Source organism: Heptranchias perlo, chromosome 17 (genome assembly GCF_035084215.1).
Source record: "Heptranchias perlo isolate sHepPer1 chromosome 17, sHepPer1.hap1, whole genome shotgun sequence".
In the NCBI taxonomy this organism is placed as follows: domain Eukaryota; kingdom Metazoa; phylum Chordata; class Chondrichthyes; order Hexanchiformes; family Hexanchidae; genus Heptranchias; species Heptranchias perlo.
In genome coordinates this window covers 52,154,834-52,169,523 of record NC_090341.1, presented here as the reverse complement: position 1 = coordinate 52,169,523, position 14,690 = coordinate 52,154,834, and the positions used below count along the sequence as shown (strand labels likewise).

The following is a 14,690-nucleotide window of genomic DNA, read 5'->3' as shown; positions in this document are numbered from 1 at the left end:
CAGTACTTCATAATTTGGTCGTACATCACTAAAAGAAATGCAAAATTATTTTCAAGACTATTTGGAGATGGAGAGTACCTTCTATTTCCCCACAAAAACAAGCTGACCATCATTAGATTTCATTCACTAAACAAAACTAAGGTCTATTACTGCCACGACCATCATAGTGCCAACTCCTCCATGCAGGCCACGGTCAGCCCAAGTGGCAGCACCTCCCGCTCAAGAGTTATAGCCATTCCAATATAAACTAAATTGACATAGCTCCAATTGTGTTTCACCGACTTCGCTGTAATTACTGACTGAGGGAATTTATTTAGACCGTTTTTTGTTGCTTTTCAGAGAAGTGGGATAGTTCCACTTGTCAGGCCTGACATACTTCACCTCAATAAATAAAAATATATTTTTATTATCCCAAAGGACAGGAATGCAAAGAACTGGTGTCACACAGCAATCTGAACAGAAAAATTTACAGAGTGGCACAATTTTAAACAGTAGAAAGGATGGATTAAGAGAGACACTAGGGTTCTACGTGAAATGACTTTGGACAGTCTCAACCCCAGTCCCTGAACTCAGAGTACAAAACTGCTTCTAATCTCACTCAGACGCCAACAGACAGCTGGTGTGGGAAATGGAATTGTCACAATGGTGCAGTAGGGAGTGCATTCCTGAGCTTTATGCTGCATCTAATCGTGCTATGACTGACCTGGAAGTGCTAAATGCAGACCAAAATGTTCTATTTCCCAGTGGTAATCCACCTAACCTTGATCACAAAATGCAGCAACAAAAAAAATAGCAACTTTTGACTTTACCAGCAGGTTCCTGCAGAGTACAAGATCCAAACCCCCCTTCAGTCCGTAAGCAAAACAGCAACAGTCATACAACAACAGTAACTCACTCACTCTGTGACGAAGTAGTCGAATGTCCCCACTGACAGCCTTGTAGTGAGTTATACAACCCTATTTACCAGCCGACGGGCTTTGAAGTCTTAATTCTGCACTAGTCTCCTCTTCTGCCAAGATCAGTTGCACAAATCAGAAAGCTTATATAACAGCAGGTACAGACCCAGCGCCCCCATGCACCCTGTATATTTTGAGTGGTTGTTTCTAAAGGCAGTTAGTTACATAAGCTGTTTGTATTTTGTTATCTAGAATTCCCCAGTTCCACCCACAACCGATTCCCATAGGAAAAACTGTTTCAATCATCTGCACCAGATTAAACTGCCTCGAAACACTCGTGTGACTCTGAAACCCTCTAGCTCTTGCTGTAGCAGATCCACTCGACAGCCCTGCAGAGAAGCAGCAGGAAGCAATTTGTACAACCTTGCAGCTTTATGCATCCCACAGATTATCAGAATATGAACACATCACAATTATATTACAGAAGTGAAAAGGCATTTAATATCAGTAGTGTGTACCCCCACGGCAAGTGGTAAACAATTTAATACTCCTGCACACGCTTTATTACACTATTTCATGGATAGTTATAATAATACATTGTTACCGAGACAAAGAACTCTTTTATGTATTATATAACATATGCAAGTGATAATCCCTCGCAATGTACAGTGAAATCAATCCTGTTAGTACTTCTCTTTAATTATGGAGTTCTGCTGTCCATTGTCAGCAACCTTGAAACCCATGCCAGCAAATCATACACCCCCCTCCCCACAGAATACTGGCAGCTAGTGCTAAGTTTGTATACACGACACAGAATAACAAAACCTAGCAAGTCAGTCAGAATTTGTGAAAAGAAAAATTGGGTTAATATTTCAGCCTGTACCCCCATCCATCCTTCACTTAATTCTCCTCTACGGGGCAATTTATTTTGCCTTTTACTATCTGACTGAGATGATTTCTGTACAATCATCTAGCATTGTTCACCTCTTTCCACCTTCCCAAAAAAACTAACAAGGTATTACAGCCATCTTCTTTGAGGCAGCAGTTGGTTTAAATTTTGACTTTTACCTGTTCTTCCCATCTTTGTTTTGTTTAATCCTATAGAGGGCCTCATTTATCTCTCAACTTCCAGTTCTGACAAAGGGCCAACGCTCGAGCTTTAACCCATTTTATTTCCTTCCAGAATGTTAAGGGGAGATTTAATAGAGGTTTTCAAAATTATGAGGGGTTTTCATAGAGTAAAAAAGGAGAAACTGTTTCCAGGTAAGTGGGTCAGTAACCAGAGACACAGATTTAAGATAACTGGCAAAAGAACCAGACAAGGGTTGAAGAGAATTTGATTTAGGCAGCAGTTGTTATGATCTGGAATGCACTGTCTGAAAGATTCAATAGTAACTTTTAAAAAGGAATTGGATAAATACTTGAAAGGGAAAAATTTGCAGGGCTATGGGGAAAGAGCAGGGGGAGTGGGACTAATTGGATAGCTCAGCACATGCACAATGGGCTGAATGACCTCCTTCTGTGCTGTAAGATTCTATTATTCTATGCTGGCAGACTAGCTGTGCATTTCCAGCATTTTCTGTTTTTATTTCAGTTTCCAAATGCCAGTTTTTTTCTTTTTATCTCAATACAGTGTGCCCATATGTCCAAGGCAGCAACATGTTATCTCAACTTAAGATGTGTTACTGTCCTGGAACATGCTGCAGGCTGTACGATATCATATGCACAATATGCAGTTTATTTTCACACAAAGGGTGGTTAAAATCTGGAACCCTCTCCCCCAAAAGGCTGTTGATGCTGGAACAATTAGAGCTTTCAAGACTGAGATCGATAGATTTTTCTTAGGTAAGGGTATCAAGGGATATGGAGCTACGGTGGGTAAATGGAGTTGAGGTACATATCAGCCATGATCTAACTGAATGGCTCGAGGGGTTGAATGGCCTACTCTATGTTCCTACTGTATTGAAGAAGTGCATCATTTCTGTACATACCAGCAGATCTCCTGTGGCATTGCTCATTGGTAGTCTAGAGACAGGAGCACGGGCACGCTGCTTAGCTGCTAACATCGCTTGCCCCCATTAAGGCTCAAGTACCAGTGTAAATAGGCAAATCCAGGAACTGCAGCTGGTTGCAATCCGTCAATCAGAGACCAATTCGCCAATCTGTCATTCCATGTCAGAAGAACCCATTGTGAAATCTGAGCCTTTCTTTCTCCCATCCCCTCCCTAGGATTCTTTTGCATCTTTAACAAAGTGTGATGTCAGATTGTAATGGACGTCTGCTAATTTGTTTATAGGGTGCATGTGCTTTAAGCATTTTACTCACTTCCTGCACACTTCAGTGTGTGCAATTTAATATAGATCAAATCTCCCATTGCGCTGCTCATGGCAAGTCAAAGGATGGCCTGTTTCATAAGGATAGGAAAACGATAGCATGTGAAAAACATACTATTCTGCTGAAGGTGTGTCCTCTTACAGCCTATAACATCTAAATTATGTTAAGTAAACACTAGGTGAGTTCATACAGAGTTAAATAGAGTGGGAGACTGTGACTATGTGCTGTGGCTGGGGAGTTTGTACATTCTATAAGTCCTAATACTTCTTTCAAGTATGACATGAAAATTTGCATTCGACATTGTGTGACATCTAAACTGCGATGGACAGGAAGAAAGTTCTATATATATCCATAGATATAGATAGATAGATATACGCTCACACACACTTTTTACTGAAGTACAAAATCAGATTGAAATTCCTGTTAATATTGTACTAAAAATAATGGATATTTCACACAATGTAGCTACATCTTTTGCTTATATCATGAACAGGAAAAATGATTTGTGCAGTGAGACATCCCGTGACACACCCGACAAATAGCGCCGTATGATACCCAAGTACCATCATAGTCCTAAAGGTAGCGAAACTATTTGTTTCGGATTGGATCAGGGCAAGAAAACACTTGCCCAAATGATAAGCCAAAAGCAAAATACTGCGGATGCTGGAAATCTGAAATAAAACCAGAAAATATGGGAAACACTGAGCAAGTCAGGAAGCATACACAAATACTGCCTGACTTGCTGAGTATTTCCAGCATTTTCTGTTTTTATGCCCTAATGATAGGGAGGGGGATACAGAAAGATAAGAACAGGAGTAGGCCATTTAGACCCTCGAGGCTGTGCCGCCATTCAATGAGATCATGGCTGATTTGTTACCTAACTCTATACATCTGCATTAGCCCCGTATCTCTTTGGTTAACAAAAATCTATCAATCTTAGATTTAAAATTAACAACTGAGCGAGCATCAAATGCAGCTTGCAGAAGGGCGGTCCAAACTTCTACCAAGCTTGGGGGGGGGGGACGAGGGAGAGGCGGCGAGGGGGGGGGGGGGACGAGGGAGAGGCGGCGAGGGGGGGGGGGGGACGAGGGAGAGGCGGCGAGGGGGGGGGGGGGGACGAGGGAGAGGCGGCGAGGGGGGGGGGGGGGACGAGGGAGAGGCGGCGAGGGGGGGGGGGGGACGAGGGAGAGGCGGCGAGGGGGGGGGACGAGGGAGAGGCGGCGAGGGGGGGGGACGAGGGAGAGGCGGCGAGGGGGGGGGACGAGGGAGAGGCGGCGAGGGGGGGGGACGAGGGAGAGGCGGCGAGGGGGGGGGACGAGGGAGAGGCGGCGAGGGGGGGGGACGAGGGAGAGGCGGCGAGGGGGGGGGGACGAGGGAGAGGCGGCGAGGGGGGGGGGACGAGGGAGAGGCGGCGAGGGGGGGGGACGAGGGAGAGGCGGCGAGGGGGGGGGACGAGGGAGAGGCGGCGAGGGGGGGGGACGAGGGAGAGGCGGCGAGGGGGGGGGACGAGGGAGAGGCGGCGAGGGGGGGGGACGAGGGAGAGGCGGCGAGGGGGGGGGACGAGGGAGGCGGCGGCGAGGGGGGGGGACGAGGGAGAGGCGGCGAGGGGGAGACGAGGGAGAGGCGGCGAGGGGGGGGGGGGCGAGGGAGAGGCGGCGAGGGGGGGGGGACGAGGGAGAGGCGGCGAGGGGGGGGGGACGAGGGAGAGGCGGCGAGGGGGGGGGACGAGGGAGAGGCGGCGAGGGGGGGGGACGAGGGAGAGGCGGCGAGGGGGGGGGACGAGGGAGAGGCGGCGAGGGGGGGGGGGGACGAGGGAGAGGCGGCGAGGGGGGGGACGAGGGAGAGGCGGCGAGGGGGGGGGACGAGGGAGAGGCGGCGAGGGAGAGGTGGCGAGGGGGGGGGGGACGAGGGAGAGGCGGCGAGGGAGAGGCGGCGAGGGGGGGGGACGAGGGAGAGGCGGCGAGGGAGAGGCGGCGAGGGGGGGGGGGGGACGAGGGAGAGGCGGCGAGGGGGGGGACGAGGGAGAGGCGGCGAGGGGGGGGGGACGAGGGAGAGGCGGCGAGGGGGGGGGGACGAGGGAGAGGCGGCGAGGGGGGGGGACGAGGGAGAGGCGGCGAGGGGGGGGGGACGAGGGAGAGGCGGCGAGGGGGGGGGACGAGGGAGAGGCGGCGAGGGGGGGGGACGAGGGAGAGGCGGCGAGGGGGGGGGGACGAGGGAGAGGCGGCGAGGGGGGGGACGAGGGAGAGGCGGCGAGGGGGGGGACGAGGGAGAGGCGGCGAGGGGGGGGGACGAGGGAGAGGCGGCGAGGGGGGGGGACGAGGGAGAGGCGGCGAGGGGCGGGACGAGGGAGAGGCGGCGAGGGGCGGGACGAGGGAGAGGCGGCAAACTGGGCTGAGCGGGAGACGCGTCGAGGGGCAAGAGATGGGGACACAGCAACGGGGGGAGCAGGGGGGACAGCAACGGGGGGAGCAGGGGGGACAGCAACGGGGGGAGCAGGGGGGACAGCAACGGGGGGAGCAGGGGGGACAGCAACGGGGGGAGCAGGGGGGACAGCAACGGGGGGAGCAGGGGGGACAGCAACGGGGGGAGCAGGGGGGACAGCAACGGGGGGAGCAGGGGGGACAGCAACGGGGGGCAGAGGAGAGGGCCTCGCAGCGAGTGGTGGAGGGGAGAGTGGGACGCAGCGAGGCGGTGGAGAACGCAACAGCAAGAGTGGGAGAAGATGCAGGGAATGTAGAGTAGAATCATCAGTACAAGTGTATAGCGTTTGTTGGTGAGTGCAAGAAGAAGATTTCATTTATATGAAGAAGGACTAGAATAGCAATGAGCACAGAAACCATGAGTTACTGGACAAAGTCAGAAGATAAAACAACAACTGCAGTACAACCAACCACGAAGGTAGCTTCTGTCAGCGGCCTTGTGACAGTAACTTATTTTGAAGTGCATGCCTTAAAGGACTAGCAGGTGTGGAGAATAAATGTATTCACCTGGTCTAGCAAGAGGCACCAGATAAGCAGAGTTCACTTGGCACAAACAGACAGTGCACACAACTCTCCAACTGAGTAACCGTTCAAAGCATCTGGGTCAAGTAGCAGGTGCTCGAAGAGTCAGTCAATGGCATAATACTACAAACAGCATCAAACAGTGCATAAAAGGAAGATATCTGATTAACCAAATTTGGTTTTAAAAAAAACCCACATCAAACACTGCAAAATAAATGGGGCTACAGGCAGCACCTTGCCTCATGCCCATCCCTTCACCCACTAAAAGGCCCTCATCACAAGGCTAACCCCAACAATTACCTGCTAGTATGGCACGCAGTTGGAATCTATCCTTTCGAAAGAGAATTCAGAGGTCCCACTGGCAAAAGGGCAGGCGTGGCTGAGTGAAACGTTCTGAACATATGTCGCTGTAATACAGTCATGTATTATACAACACAGTACAGGAAGCAAAGCTTCCCACACACAGAGACGCACACTGCTTTCACAGCATTCCTGCCTTATTAATCAGCACAGTGCTCATTTTCAACTATCGCTCCCAATAAAACAATTGCTTCTAAGAAATAGTATCAGTAATTTCCAACTGATAAAATTCCAAGAAATTGCACATTTACAGCCTGCCCCACTTGAAGGTTTAACAATACTGAAAGGAAACATTATGTCCACTGGCACCACTTCAATACACTGAGTTACGATGTTCGAACAATTTTACCACCGCTACAAATGCTGCAGGCTCAGAACTCTGTTTCTGCCTATCCACTCCTTCTGGGCAGGGATAGCAGTGGTGGAGTGACATCCATAGTGTCCTGATCCCGTAAGGACAATCTTTCATTCCTCTGGCTGTTTGAATGTTGGACTCTAATCTGGTTAGAATCATAGGAAATTTACGGCACAGAAGGAGGCCATTCGGCCCATTGTGTCCGCACTGGCTGAGAAACGAGCCACCCAGCCTAATCCCACGTTCCCACATTTGGTCCGTAGCCCTGCAGATTATGGCTCTTCAGGTGCACATCCAGGTATTTTTTAAATGAGTTGAGGGTTTCTGCCTCTACCACCTCTCAGGCAGTGAGTTCCAGACCCCCACCACCCTCTGGGTGAAAATTTTTTTCCTCATTTCCGCTCTAATCCTTCTACCAATCACTTTAAATCTATGCCCCCTGGTTATTGACCCCTCTGCTAAGGGAAATAGGTCCTTCCTATCCACTCTATCTAGGCCCCTCATAATTTTGTACACCTCAATTAAACCTCCCCTCAGTCTCCTCTGTTCCAAGGAAAACAACCCCAGCCTATCCAATCTGTCATCATAGCTAAAATTCTCCAGTCCTGGCAACACCCTCGTAAATCACCTCTGCACCCTCTCTAGTGCAATTACATCCTTCCTGTAATGTGGTGACCAGAACTGTGTGCAGTACTCAAGCTGTGGCCTAACTAGTGTTTTATACAGTCCCAGCATACCATCCCTACTTTTATATTCTATGCCTTGGCTAATAAAGGAAAGATTTCCATATGCCTTCTTAATCACCTTATCTACCTGTCCTGCTACCTTCAGGGATCTGTGGACATGCACTCCAAGGTCCCTCATTTCCTCTACACCTCTCAGTATCCTCCCTGAAGAAGATTACATCAGAAACTTTTGGATTTGTGATTCCTGTCAGCTTGACTCGCCCCTGCCCTGCCATGATATCACATTCCTCAATTTATTCATCTTTACTTAGTAACAAATTTACCCTGCACATAGGCCGGGGTGGGGGGGTGGAAAAGGGGTGGAATCGGCTCAAGTATTTCAATGGACTGTCACATACTCTTGGTGCTATCTATGCACAAATCTAAAGGTCGATGCACAAAGTGATACGATGTTTCAACAGAAAGGTGGCAGACAGAACTTCAGCAACATGACTTCCTGAGACAAGTGAAACCCAGCTGCAATGTTCAGCAAAAAACAACAGGCATGGCCTAATAAGTATCCTGTCTGTGTGCCGAGCAAGTGATGGTAGGTCCACCCTCAAGGTATGTAGACCAGTAACTCTTCATACCAAAATGGGCCATCAAAGCAGCTTTGGAACGTCCTAAGGATGTGAAAGGAGTTATATAAATGCAAGTTCATTTTTTCTCTAATAGTTTCAAGTCCAATAAAGGTAGATTGCATGAACCCGTGTGTTCAAGCGGTTTAGGCATGGTGGAACTAAATTCAAGTTCTACTGGAGAATTATCATAGTATGTTACAGCACAGGAGGAGGCCATTCGGTCCATCAGGCCTGTGCCAGCTCTTTGAAAGAGCTATCACATTTGTCCCACTTCCCTGCTCTTTCCCCACAGCCCTGCAAATTATTTCCCTTCAAGTATGTATCCAATTCCCTTTTGAAAGTTATTATTGAATCTGCTTCTACCACCCTTTCAGGCAGTGCATTCCAAATCATAACAACTCACTGCATTTAAAAAAAAGTTTCATGTCACCTCTGGTTCTTTTGCCAATCACCTTAAATCTGTGTCCTCTGGTTACCGACCTTTTCAGTTTCTCCTTATTTACTCTATCAAAACCGTTCATGATTTTGAACACCTCTATCAAATCTCCTCTTAACCTTCTCTGCTCTAAGGAGAACAACCCCATCTACTCCAGTCTCTCCACATAACTGAAGTCCCTCATCCCTTGTATCATTCTAGCAAATCTCTTCTGCACCCTCTCTAAAGGTCTTGACATCCTTCCTAAAGTGTGGTGCCCAGAATTGAACACAATACTCCAGCTTAGGCCTAACCAATGTTTAGCAGAACTTCCTTGCTTTTGTACTCTATGCCTCTATTAATAAAGATGATGTGGAGGTGCCGGTGATGGACTGGGGTGGACAAATGTAAGGAATCTTACAACACCAGGTTACAGTCCAACAAATTTATTTTAAAATCACAAGCTTTCGGAGATTATCCCCTTCGTCAGGTGAATGAGTGAAAGGTTCTCAAATCGCATATCTTATATTAGGCTGGGACAGCATCACATCCGAGTTGTATGTCGACTTGAGTGAGTTCTTGATCTGTAGTCCTTTCGGGTCGACATACAACTCAGATTACGCTGAGAGACTCTGCCGTCGTACTTCTCGCACACTCTGCAACCATCTCGTACACCAACTCTACAGCAGACGCCGCAACCTCGAAACCAAGATAGAGTCCATACTCTCAACCTGTACTCAGGACACAGCAGACCAGCTACGAGACACCGCCAAACAGACGAGGCAACGGAACTACGCTGCCTACATGAAAACCAAGAGCAGGAAGCTTGAGAAACTCGGCATCACCACCAGCATCAACCAAGCCTCCCCCGGTACCACGGTTACAACCACAGGGAAGTCTATCGTCAATTTGTCCGACCACACCCTTCAACCAGACGAAATCGAGGTTTTCAGCCGAGGGCTCAATTTCTGCCCCACCACCAAAATGGACTCCATCGGTCTCACGGCGGACACAGAGGAATTCATCAGGAGAATGAGACTCCAGGAATTCTTCCATAAATCCCAAGATTTCAGCAGCGAGCCCAATGAGACAATCAACGATCCGGAACAGCAGACAGAGGGATCCGCGGTACAGCAACTGAAGAAGAAAGAGTCAAACTGGACTCCTCCGGAGGGTCGCTGCCCTAAGCTTCACATGTATGCTCAAGCTGTCAGGAGATGCGTCAATGCCAGATTCATCAGCCGCACTCAAGACAGTCCAGAATGTCACCCGAGCACAACGCAACGCCATCAACACTCTCAAGACCAACCGCAACATCGTCATCAAACCAGCGGACAAAGGAGGAGCCATTGTCATACAGAACAGAACGGACTATTGCAAAGAAGCATACCGACAACTGGACAACCAGGAACACTACAGACAGTTACCCGCAGATCCGACCAAAGAACACACCCACCAGCTCAACAAACTGATCAAGACCTTCGATCCAGACCTTCAAAGCATCCTACGTGCTCTCATCCCACGTACTCCCCGCGTGGGAGACTTCTACTGCCTCCCAAAGATACACAAAGCCAACACACCTGGACGTCCTATCGTATCAGGCAACGGAACCCTGTGTGAGAACCTCTCTGGATACGTCGAGGGCATCCTGAAACCCATCGTACAGGGAACCCCCAGCTTCTGTCGCGACACTACAGACTTCCTACAAAAACTCAGTACCCACGGACCAGTTGAACCAGGAACACTTCTCACCACGATGGACGTCTCGGCACTCTACACCAGTATCCCCCACGATGACGGCATCGCTGCGACAGCATCAATACTCAACACCAACAACAGCCAATCTCCGGACGCCATCCTACAACTCATCCGCTTCATCCTGGATCACAATGTCTTCACCTTCGATAACCAGTTCTTTACCCAAACACACGGAACAGCCATGGGGACCAAATTCGCACCCCAATACGCCAACATTTTCATGCACAAGTTCGAGCAGGACTTCTTCACTGCACAAGACCTCCAACCAACACTATACACCAGATACATCGACGACATTTTCTTTCTATGGACCCACGGCGAGGAATCACTGAAGAGACTACACGATAACATCAACAAGTTCCATCCCACCATCAAGCTCACCATGGACTACTCCTCAGAATCAGTTTCTTTCTTGGACACACGAATCTCCATCAAAGACGGGCACCTCAGCACCTCACTCTACCGCAAGCCCACGGACAACCTCACGATGCTCCACTTTTCCAGCTTCCACCCTAACCACGTCAAAGAGGCCATCCCCTATGGACAGGCCCTGCGAATACACAGGGTCTGCTCAGACGAGGAGGAACGCGATGGACACCTACAGACGCTGAAAGACGCCCTAGTAAGAACGGGATATGACGCTCGACTCATCGATCGACAGTTCCGACGGGCCACAGCAAAAAATCGCATAGACCTCCTCAGGAGACTAACACGGGACGCAACCAACAGAGTACCCTTTGTCGTCCAGTACTTCCCCGGAGCGGAGAAACTACGCCATGTTCTCCGCAGCCTTCAACATGTCATCAATGACGACGAACACCTCGCTATGGCCATCCCCACACCTCCACTACTCGCCTTTAAACAGCCACCCAACCTCAAACAGACCATCGTTCGCAGCAAATTACCCAGCTTTCAAGAGAACAGCGTCCACGACACCACACAACCCTGCCGCGGTAACCTCTGCAAGACATGCCAGATCATCGACACAGATACCACCATCACACGAGAGGACACCACCCACCAGGTGCATGGTTCATACTCCTGTGACTCGGCCAACGTTGTCTACCTCATACGTTGCAGGAAAGGATGCCCCGGAGCATGGTACATTGGCGAGACCATGCAGACACTGCGACAACGGATGAACGGACACCGCGCAACAATCGCCAAACAGGAGGGTTCCCTCCCAGTCGGGGAACACTTCAGCAGTCAAGGACATTCAGCCACCGACCTTCGGGTAAGCGTACTCCAAGGCGGCCTTCGAGACACACGACAACGCAAAATCGTCGAGCAGAAATTGATAGCCAAGTTCCGCACCCATGAGGACGGCCTCAACCGGGATCTTGGGTTCATGTCACGCTACACGTTACCCCACCAGCGAACAAATGTTATCTGTTTTTAATATAACGGGTCAGTTGCTGTCTTTTCTATGTTTCTACCTCTCTATCTCTGTTTTTTTTTGTTTGTTGTTTTTTTTGGTGATTTGTATATTCTGAGACCTGGCAGGTAACACCTGTCTGTCTGCACACTGATTGCCTTGGCAACGGGCAGTTGAAAAAACTGTCTGTTATCACCAGCATTGTTCTGTGAATTATAAATGCGACTTCATTTCGAGGACTTCATTTCCGCATCGTTCACCTGAGGAAGGAGGTAGCCTCCGAAAGCTTGTGAATTTAAAATAAAATTGCTGGACTATAACTTGGTGTTGTAAAATTGTTTACAATTGTTCTTAACTTGTATGCAGTGTCTGCAATTGCAACATTACAGACCAAGCAGGAAGCCACCAATTAATCTAGCTGCACAAGATGTTACATGAACCATTAACAGGAGTCACTGCCTCCCCATCTAGTATGCCTTACCGTACCTGGACCTCTGACAGAATTTATGGCATTGTTCATGCTTTGCTGTCTGCACAAATCTGTGGAATCATCAAACTGCCAGGTGAATGACACTGCAGTGAAATAAGCTGTCTGTTGAACCACTTCTACTGACAATTCATCTCACACCAGTGCTAACCTTACTCTGATTGATCTGATGTGCCTTGTTTCTAATCTTAAAAGACTATGGCCCCAAAATTTTTAGCACGGGGAGAAGACAGAAAGCCTCATTTCCACCCGGGCCGGGCCATGGGGGCGGGGGGGGGGGGGAAGAGTTAAGGACTTTGGGGCAAAACCTGGTCCTCTGGTAGTCTGCCCTATTTGGTGTGGCCCTTTAAATTCCAGTGGGGGAGGAGAATCTCGCGCCCGACACCCTATGTCAATGGGGGGTGTCTGGGCGGGTTCCGTGGCTTCCACTGGGAAATTTCACCCTAGACCCAACCTAGGCCTAGAGACCCAGGCCTGCTGAGAGCCCCTGACCTTTACTAGACTCAGGTAATCAACCTCTTACTCTGTAGGAACAAAGGCTCCACTGGAGGCAAAGGCCTTTTTTTTGCCATTTTTCCCCCTTCAGCCCAGAAGGGCACTGGAGGTGCTACAGCTGTGGACCACTTTGCCTTCAGGAAAAGAATATTAGGGCCAGTCTCACTGAGGCACCTGCCCCAGTCATGCAAATGACCTTGACCCCGGTATTTGGGACGGAGTCTCCGGCTGTAGGTTAGGACAGAAGGGGAGTCCATTCTGCCCAAGAATTTCAGCGCCTATATTTAAAATATTTCTTTATGGAATTTCGGCCAGCTGGTTAACACTTTGTGTACTTTGGGCTGGAAACAGACTCTCTGGGTGAACCCCCTTGGATCAGTGCTTTACAGCTCATGAAGGGTTATCTGCTGAAATTGCTCCATAAAGAATTGTTACTGGAAATACGAAAATATACAAAAAGGATTTACACTCACTATCACAGATGAACAGAAAAACATGAAACTCTGATGCAGTATTGTGTCATTACCTCAGTATCAGACAGACAGCTATGGTGCAAATAACGGAATATCAGCAACAGGATCAGACGGGGCAGTCACTGTGTAAATAACTGAATAACAGCACCAGGACCTAATGAGAAAGTCACTGTGTAAATAACAGCACCAGGATCAGACGGGACAGTCACTGTGTAAACAACAGAATAACAGCAACAGGATCAGACGGGACAGTCGCTGTGTAATTAACAGCAACAGGATCAGACTGGACAGTCACGGTGTAAATAACAGCAACAGGATCAGACTGGACAGTCACGGTGTAAACAACAGCAACAGGATCAGACTGGACAGTCACGGTGTAAACAACAAAATAACAGCAACAGGATCAGACGGGACAGTCACTGTGTAAACAACAGAATAACAGCACCAGGACCTAATGAGAAAGTCAGTGTGTAAATAACAGCACCAGGATCAGACGGGACAGTCACTGTGTAAACAACAGAATAACAGCAACAGGATCAGACGGGACAGTCACTGTGTAAATAACAGAATAACAGCTCAAGGATCAGACGGGACAGTCACTGTGTAAATAACAGCAACAGGATCAGACTGGACAGTCACTGTGCAAACAACAAAATAACAGTAACAAGATCAGACGGGACAGTCACTGTGTAAAATAACAACAACAGCACCAGGATCAGACGGGATAGTCACTGTGTAAAACAACTGAGTAACAGCAACAGCACCAGGATCAGGCAGGACAGTCACTGTGTAAACAACAGAATAACAGCACCAGGATCAGACGGGACAGTCACTGTGTAAATAACGGAATAACAGCACCAGGATCAGACGGGATAGTCACCGTGTAAATAACAGCACCAGGATCAGACAGGACAGACGCTCCGTAAATAACAGTACCAGGATCAGACAGGACAGTCACTGTGTAAATAACAGAATAACAGCACCAAGATCAGAAGGGACAGTCTATGTGAAAATAACAGCACAAGGTGCAGGCGAGACAGTTATTGTGCAAATAGCAGAACAACAGCACTAGGTGCAGACGAGACAATTGTTGTGTAAATAACAGAATAACAGCACCAGGTGCAGACGGGACAGTCACTGTGTAAATAACAGAATAACAGCACCAGGATCAGACAGGACAGTCACTGTGTAAATAACAGAATAACAGCACCAGGATCAGACAGGACAGACCCTCCGTAAATAACAGTATCAGGATCAGACGGGACAGTCACTGTGTAAATAACAGCACCAGGATCAGACAGGACAGACCCTCCGTAAATAACAGTATCAGGATCAGACAGGACAGTCCATCCGTAGATAATTGCACCAGGATCAGACAGGACAGTCACTGTGTAAATAATGGAATAACAGCACTAGGATCAGACGGGACAGTCA

The 14,690-nt window shown here is 48.8% G+C and overlaps 1 protein-coding gene across 2 annotated transcripts in view; it reads right to left on the bottom strand.

Moving 5' to 3' along the window:
- rad54l2 (RAD54 like 2) overlaps nt 1-14,690 on the bottom strand; it is a 145,862-nt gene that overhangs the window by 120,170 nt on the left and 11,002 nt on the right. Inside the window, exon 1 of one of the 2 annotated variants that reach the window (XM_067998997.1) lies at nt 900-984. The exons of the other annotated variant lie outside the window; for it this stretch is intronic. The gene's annotated coding sequence lies outside the window, so the exon portion shown is untranslated. Of the gene's footprint in view, nt 1-899; nt 985-14,690 lie in introns of those variants that run through there. 2 annotated transcript variants of the gene reach the window in all.